The sequence below is a fragment of the Pristis pectinata genome, chromosome 12 (genome assembly GCF_009764475.1).
Source record: "Pristis pectinata isolate sPriPec2 chromosome 12, sPriPec2.1.pri, whole genome shotgun sequence".
In the NCBI taxonomy this organism is placed as follows: Eukaryota; Metazoa; Chordata; class Chondrichthyes; order Rhinopristiformes; family Pristidae; genus Pristis; species Pristis pectinata.
In genome coordinates, this window is record NC_067416.1 from 52,145,309 (window position 1) to 52,151,929 (window position 6,621).

At 50.9% G+C, this 6,621-nt stretch overlaps 1 protein-coding gene and 1 pseudogene across 1 annotated transcript in view; both read left to right on the plus strand.

Moving 5' to 3' along the window:
* LOC127576413 (zinc finger protein 850-like) overlaps positions 1-5,613 on the plus strand; it is a 38,996-nt pseudogene extending 33,383 nt beyond the window's left edge.
* The window catches only part of LOC127576580 (zinc finger protein 239-like), a 450,145-nt gene that overhangs the window by 33,348 nt on the left and 410,176 nt on the right, over positions 1-6,621 (plus strand). The gene's annotated exons all lie outside the window — the stretch shown is intronic.

The window sequence follows — 6,621 nt, forward strand, 5'->3', positions numbered from 1 at the left end:
TGCTTGTGCATCAACTCTCTTCCCCTTCACACAGATCTCCAGAGAACACGGGTTGCTGCAAGAGTCGAGTTTACCTTGATTGGTAGCGAACTTTGTCCGGCCGATATTGAAATCACAAGGGTTTTGGAAAAGCTGGTGAGTAAACCCATCGGCCCCTGACACCGTGACACACTCTCAATTCCTCTCTCTGTATGTCTCTCCCTCTCTGTGTCTGTCTCTCTCTGTCTGTCTGTCTCTCTCTGTCTGTCTCTCCCCCTCCCAGTACCGCCAGACACCCGAGATGTGTTGGTCTTGAAGCTGAGATGTGACCAGTCCAATATTAAAGTGTAAATATTTCTGCTCCCCTCCCCCTCCTCCCTGCTCCTTCCTTCCCCACCCACAGATTATATCCCTGCTCTCCTCCATCCAGGGATACAGTGTCCCCAACGTCAACGTCAACCCATAACGGAAGAGAGGTGTGTGAGTGGGAGCCGCTCTCCGTGGGACTGTGGGGACCCTCTGCACCTCTGCACCCAGACACACACACACACACACACACACACACACACACACACACACACACACACACACACTGTACACCGGCGTTACACAGCGACAGACCTGTGCTGAGCTACAGGTGACACTAAATGTGCAGCAAACAGCAACTTGAAAATAAACAGCAAACAAATAAAGTTTAAATCATGTCCGATTTATCTGCAGCCTGAGTGCAAACATCCGTAGAGTCATTTACCAAGGCTTCGTCTGTCCAGAGATCATCTGCACGATGTATTGTGGTCCTCCCGACATCAGCAGGAGTGCACATTCACAGCGAAATCACGGGGCGGTTATGGAGCGCGGGTGGATGTGGAGGGTAACGGGAGAGAACGGGAAACCGAATCCACAGCAGGACTGACAGACTCACCGAGAATGTAAACACTGCCGCAGACCCCCTGTAGATATTAACACACTCCCCGGAAATCGCTGTAAACACTAACACACTCCCTGGGGACCCCCTGTGAACATTAACACACTCCCCGGGGACCCCCTGTGTTGCTCTCTGACTCTGTGGAGCACACACTGGCAGCACCCAGTGTGTGGGACCAGGTTGGCGCGGCTGCAGGTGAAGCTGTGCCTCAGCTGGGAGGCTGTTCGGGCCCCGGGACGGTGGGGAGGGAGGAGCTGCAGGGACAAGGGCTGCACCTCCTGCGGCTGCAGGCGGCAGCGCCAGGAAGGAGGTGGAACCACTGGCAGATGTGACGCGGATCTGACCCTCACCAACATGGCGGGCCGGACTCTGCCCCTCACCAACATGGCGAGCCGGGCTCTGCCCCTCACCAACATGGCGGGTCATATACCGCCCCTCACCACAATTCAGGCAGCGCACCCCCAAAGTAGCATGACGTCATGTCTCCCCACGGCCGCCAACCGCGAAGGGCAGCCAATTATGAAGGGCACCCAGAACCTGCGCGTTCTGCGACCTGGCCGGAGTGGGGTGGGTGGGGAGGGGGGGAGGAAGATGGGGGAGGAGGGAGTGAAAGGGGGAGGTGGAGGGGACATCACCAGTTCGAGAACGAAGCTATTTAAAGGAGCTGTTCAGGTTGGTTCGCATGGCAGCCGAATTTACCCAAGAGCCACCGCGGCCGAGAAAGAGCTCTGGCTGCAGCGAGCGAGCCCACAGCGCAGGCGCGCAATGGAGGTGACGTCATTTGCGCGCCATTATGCACCAGGAAGTTTGATCGAGTCCGGGGTCCGGCCCACGGTTGGGGTGAGAATCCGTGCGGGCTGCAGGATCACTGCGGGCGGCCACACCGAGCAGTCCCGGCCTTTCCCTCCCCTTCCCCCTCCCGCTCCACACGGGGGACCCGGGCACTTTCCTGCTTGAAATCAAAGCAAACCCAGTGAGTGCGGGAAGCCCTCAGCAGGTGAGGGCAGCGTTTGTGGAAAGAGAAACAGGGAGGTTTTCAAGTCCGAGACCCTTCCGTTAGACCTGGGAGAGAGCAAAAGGAACTTGCAGAGAGGTTTGGGGGAGGGGGGGGGGGAGAGAGAGAGTGGGGGAGGAAGAAGGAAAGATGGAGGGGAGGGACAGTGACATGGGGTTGGATAGTTGGGGGTGTGGGAAGGAGGGTCAGATGGGGGATTGGGGGAGGGATGGATGAGGGTGAAAAAGGAGTATTTCTGATTGGCTTCACTTAGGCAACCCCAGCTTCACTCTATGTTTTCTTGACCTTTCTGGTTAATAGACTAACAAAGGCAGTTGGAGACAAGGCAATGTTCACGCTGTGAAATGTGGGCCAGAACTGTTGCCGAGGCCTGTGGTTCCAGCAACAGCTGCAGCATGTGTTTCACAGTTAATAAAATATCTCTTTGTGTTTGATTTCTCTCTCTCTACCTGCCCTCATTCATCTCGATCACTGACAGGTTTGTAAACTAAGGGTGAGGCCAGGGTTGCTGAGGCATTCTCAATCGGAAATGTTCTCTCTGCCCTGTTTTTGAAGAGAAATTTAAGATGCCAGAATCGGAAGTAATTCCAGAAACTGCTGGACAATTCAGCGGGTCAGGCAGCATCTGTGGAAAGAGAAATAGAGTTAATGTTTTAGTTTGGAGACTGCCCTTTTATCTGATTGATTGTTTGAAGAATTGTAAATTATTGAGCAGAGTTAGCATAGCCTTATGAATGAGAAATTTACCAGTACCCATTTAAAAGTGAGACAAAAGGAATTTATTCTCTCAGAAGCTTGAGGCTTTGCAACATCTTGCTACAGAGAACTGTGTGGCAGAGCCCTTGGGTATATTTCAGGTTGGGATAGATTGCTCATCATTCCCGAATCGAGGGTTCTGGGGAAAGGGCAAGAAAGTCAGCCATGATCCTGCTGAATGGCAGAGCAGGCTTGAGACGCTGAATGTTCTACTCCTGTTCCCACTTCCTGTGGGTTTAATGGTGTATTTATCCCTTCCCCATCTTTTCTGCAATTTAAAACTTGTTTTCTCACTTTTTCAGTTCTGATGAAGGGTTTCCAACCTGAAACATTATTTGTTTCTCTTCCCACAGATGCTGTCTGACCCGTGTCCAGCATTTTCTATTTTTATTTCAGATTTCCGGCACCTGCAGATTTTTTGATTTTGCTGCTTTCTCTGCCGGCCCGGCCCAAGGTGGACTCCAGGCCCCGGCTGGTGAATGACTGTTTTGCTGGGACCATTTCTGGAGCCCTGGGGATTTTGGGGATAATAAACCAACACCAATACAATCACCAAGTCCATCACCACCCAGAACCAAAACATTGGCTGTCCATTTCCCTCCATAGATGCTGCCTGACCCACTTTGAGATCCTCCAGCTCCCTTTTGTATTGCTTCAGATTTCCAGCATCTGCAGTCTCTTGTGTCTCCATCTGCAGAAAGAGGGAATGTTTTGGGTTTGATACCCTTTTAACAGTGAAAGACAGAAAACACATTGAATTTCAGTGGCAGAGTAGGTGAGGGAGGCAACGGGTAGAAAAAAGGGAAGTGGCAGAAATGGCCCATTCTGATTATAGATGGAAAGACAACCAGAGATTTTGATGCCAGTCTGGATGCTGCAATGTTCCCAGATGGAAGATGACGTTGTTCCTCAAGCTTGTGTTTGTCATTATTATAACAGCTCACTGCAGAGACTAAAATCTCAGCTGAAATACTGTCCTGTACCGGAATGTTTTGGGTTTGATACCCTTTTAACAGTGAAAGACAGAAAACACATTGAATTTCAGTGGCAGAGTAGGTGAGGGAGGCAACGGGTAGAAAAAAGGGAAGTGGCAGAAATGACCCATTCTGATTATAGATGGAAAGACAACCAGAGATTTTGATGCCAGTCTGGATGCTGCAATGTTCCCAGATGGAAGATGACGTTGTTCCTCAAGCTTGTGTTTGTCATTATTATAACAGCTCACTGCAGAGACTAAAATCTCAGCTGAAATACTGTCCTGTACCTATTGATGACTTTTGATAATTTCTCATACAGGATCCAACAAGCAGAGGATTTGTTTATGGGAATCTCAAACACAACATCAGCGAATTCAAACTGGGGAGAGGCCGTTCTCCTGCTCAACGTGTGCGAAGGGATTCTGTCAGTCATCCAAATTGATGACACACCAGCAAGTTCACACTAGGGAGCGGCTGTTTGCCTGCGTTACATGTGGGAAGGGATACACTACGCCATCCAATCTGGTGAAGCACCAGCGAGTTCACACCAGGGAGAGGCTGTTCTCCTGCTCAACATGTGGGAAAGGCTTCAGTGAGTCATCCAAACTGATGAGGCACCAGCGGGTTCACACTGGGGAGAGGCCGTACACCTGCTCCGAGTGTGGCAAGGGATTCACACAGTCATCCAATCTGGTGAAGCACCAGCGAGTTCACACCGGGGAGAGGCCATTCTCCTGCTCAACGTGTGGGAAAGACTTCACTATGTTATCCAACCTGAAGACACACCAGCGAGTTCACACTGGGGAGAAGCCGTACACCTGCTCCGAGTGCGGGAAGGGATTCACTCAGTCGTCCCATTTGCTGTCACACCAGAGAGTTCACACTGGGGAGAGGCCCTTCTCCTGCTCAACCTGTGGGAAAGGCTTCACTTCATTATCCTGCCTGAAGACACACCAGCGAGATTACACTGGAAAGAGACCGTTCTGCTGCTCAACGTGTGGGAAAGTCTTCACTGTCTTATCCAGCCTGAAGGCACACCAGCGAGTTCATACTGGGGAGAAGCCGTACACCTGCTCTGAGTGTGGGAAGGGATTCACTCAGTCATCCAATCTGGTGAAGCACCAGCGAGTTCACACCGGGGAGAGGCCGTTCTCCTGCTCAACGTGTGGGAAAGGATTCACTGTGTTATCCAGCTTGATGAGGCACCAGCGAGTTCACACTGGGGAGAGGCCGTTCTCCTGCTCAATGTGTGGGAAAAGCTTCACTCTGTTATCCAGCCTGATGATACACCAGCGAGTCCACACTGGGGAGAAGCCGTACACCTGCTCCGAATGCAGGAAGGGATTCCCTCTGTCATCTGATTTGCTGAGGCACCAGAGAGTTCACACCGGTGAGAGGCCATTCTCCTGCTCAACGTGTGGGAAAGGATACACTCTGTTATCCAGCCTGAAGACACACCAGCGAGTTCACACTGGGGAGAAGCCGTACACCTGCTCCGAGTGCGGGAAGGGATTCACTCAGTTGTCCCATTTGATGAAACACCAGAGAATTCACAATGGGGAGAGGCCCTTTTCCTGCCCTACATGTGAGAAGGGATACACTACATTATCCAGTCTGGTGAGGCACCAGCGAGTTCACACCGGGAAGAGGCCATTCACCTGCTCTGAGTGTGGGAAGGGATTCCCTTGCTCATCTGACCTGCTGCAACACCAGCGAATTCACACAGTTGAGAAAGATTAAACATGCTGCCAGCTCAATATACAACCATCACTGCTACTGAAACCTAGCGCAAATTCACAAGTGTTGCAGGTGTTCACGGGGGTCGGATTCTGTTGACGCTGCTGATCTCACCCAGGATTGAACCCTGGTCATTGGGCACAGTTGATTTTCTTTTGCAATCTCTTTCACTGAGTTAGAGTTCAATGTTCTGGATCTCTGATTAAAATAAAGCAGTTCTGTTTGAAACACTTTATCTAAGGCCCTTCCTGTCTCTGCAATGCACACAATGAACAGTAGAAAGAGAGACCATTCAGCCCATCTGGTGTCTTCCAGTGTTTCTGCTCCACACCAGCCTCCTCCCATCTCACCCAGTAAGAATATTCAGAGGAATAGAGAGATGCAGCACAGAAATAGGCCCTTTGACTCACTGAGTCTGCACTGATTATCAACCAGTCATTTACTCTGATTCTACGTTAATACATTTTAAAAATTCTGCCCACATTTGCATTGACCAAACTCTGCTTCACCCCCACCACCAGCAGATTCGACAATTCACCCACGCATTAGGGACAATTTACAGGACTTTAATAACCTTTCAGCCCACACCTCTTGGGACGTGGGAGGAAACCCACACAGTCACAGGGAGAAGGTGCAAACTCCACACAGTCAACACCTGAGGTCGGGATTGAACATTATCAACGTGAGGCAGCAGCTCTACGAGCTCTGTGCTCATTCGGCTTCCCATTCAATGCATTCCTGTGGTTCACCTCCATCCCTCCGTGTGGTGACACGTTCCACATTGTTGAACTGTGTGGGTGAAGAGCTTCCCCCGGAATTTCCTGCAGGACTTTCAGCAGATTGATGGCAAAGACAAGAGCTCTGCAGGGGTCTTGTCCCAGATACTAGAGCAGCACAGCTAATAGAGCTGCTACCTTGCAGTGACAGGAGCCCAGGTTCAATCCAGATCTTGGGTACAGTCTGTGTGGGGGTTCTCCCTGTGACTGGGAATTTCTTCCAGGAGCTCCAGTTTCCTCCCACGTCCCAAAGACATGCTGGTTGGTAGGTCAATTGGCTGCTGTAAATTGCCCCTGGTGAGTGGGAGAAGTTGGGGAGAGTTGACAAGAATGTCGGGAGAATTTTAAAAAAAGGATGAATGTGGGATCAGTGTGGAGTTGTGGACTGTGTCGGCCTGTTTCTGTGCTGTATCTTTCTGTGACATTCCCCATCCATCAAGCCTCGGGTAGAAAGTA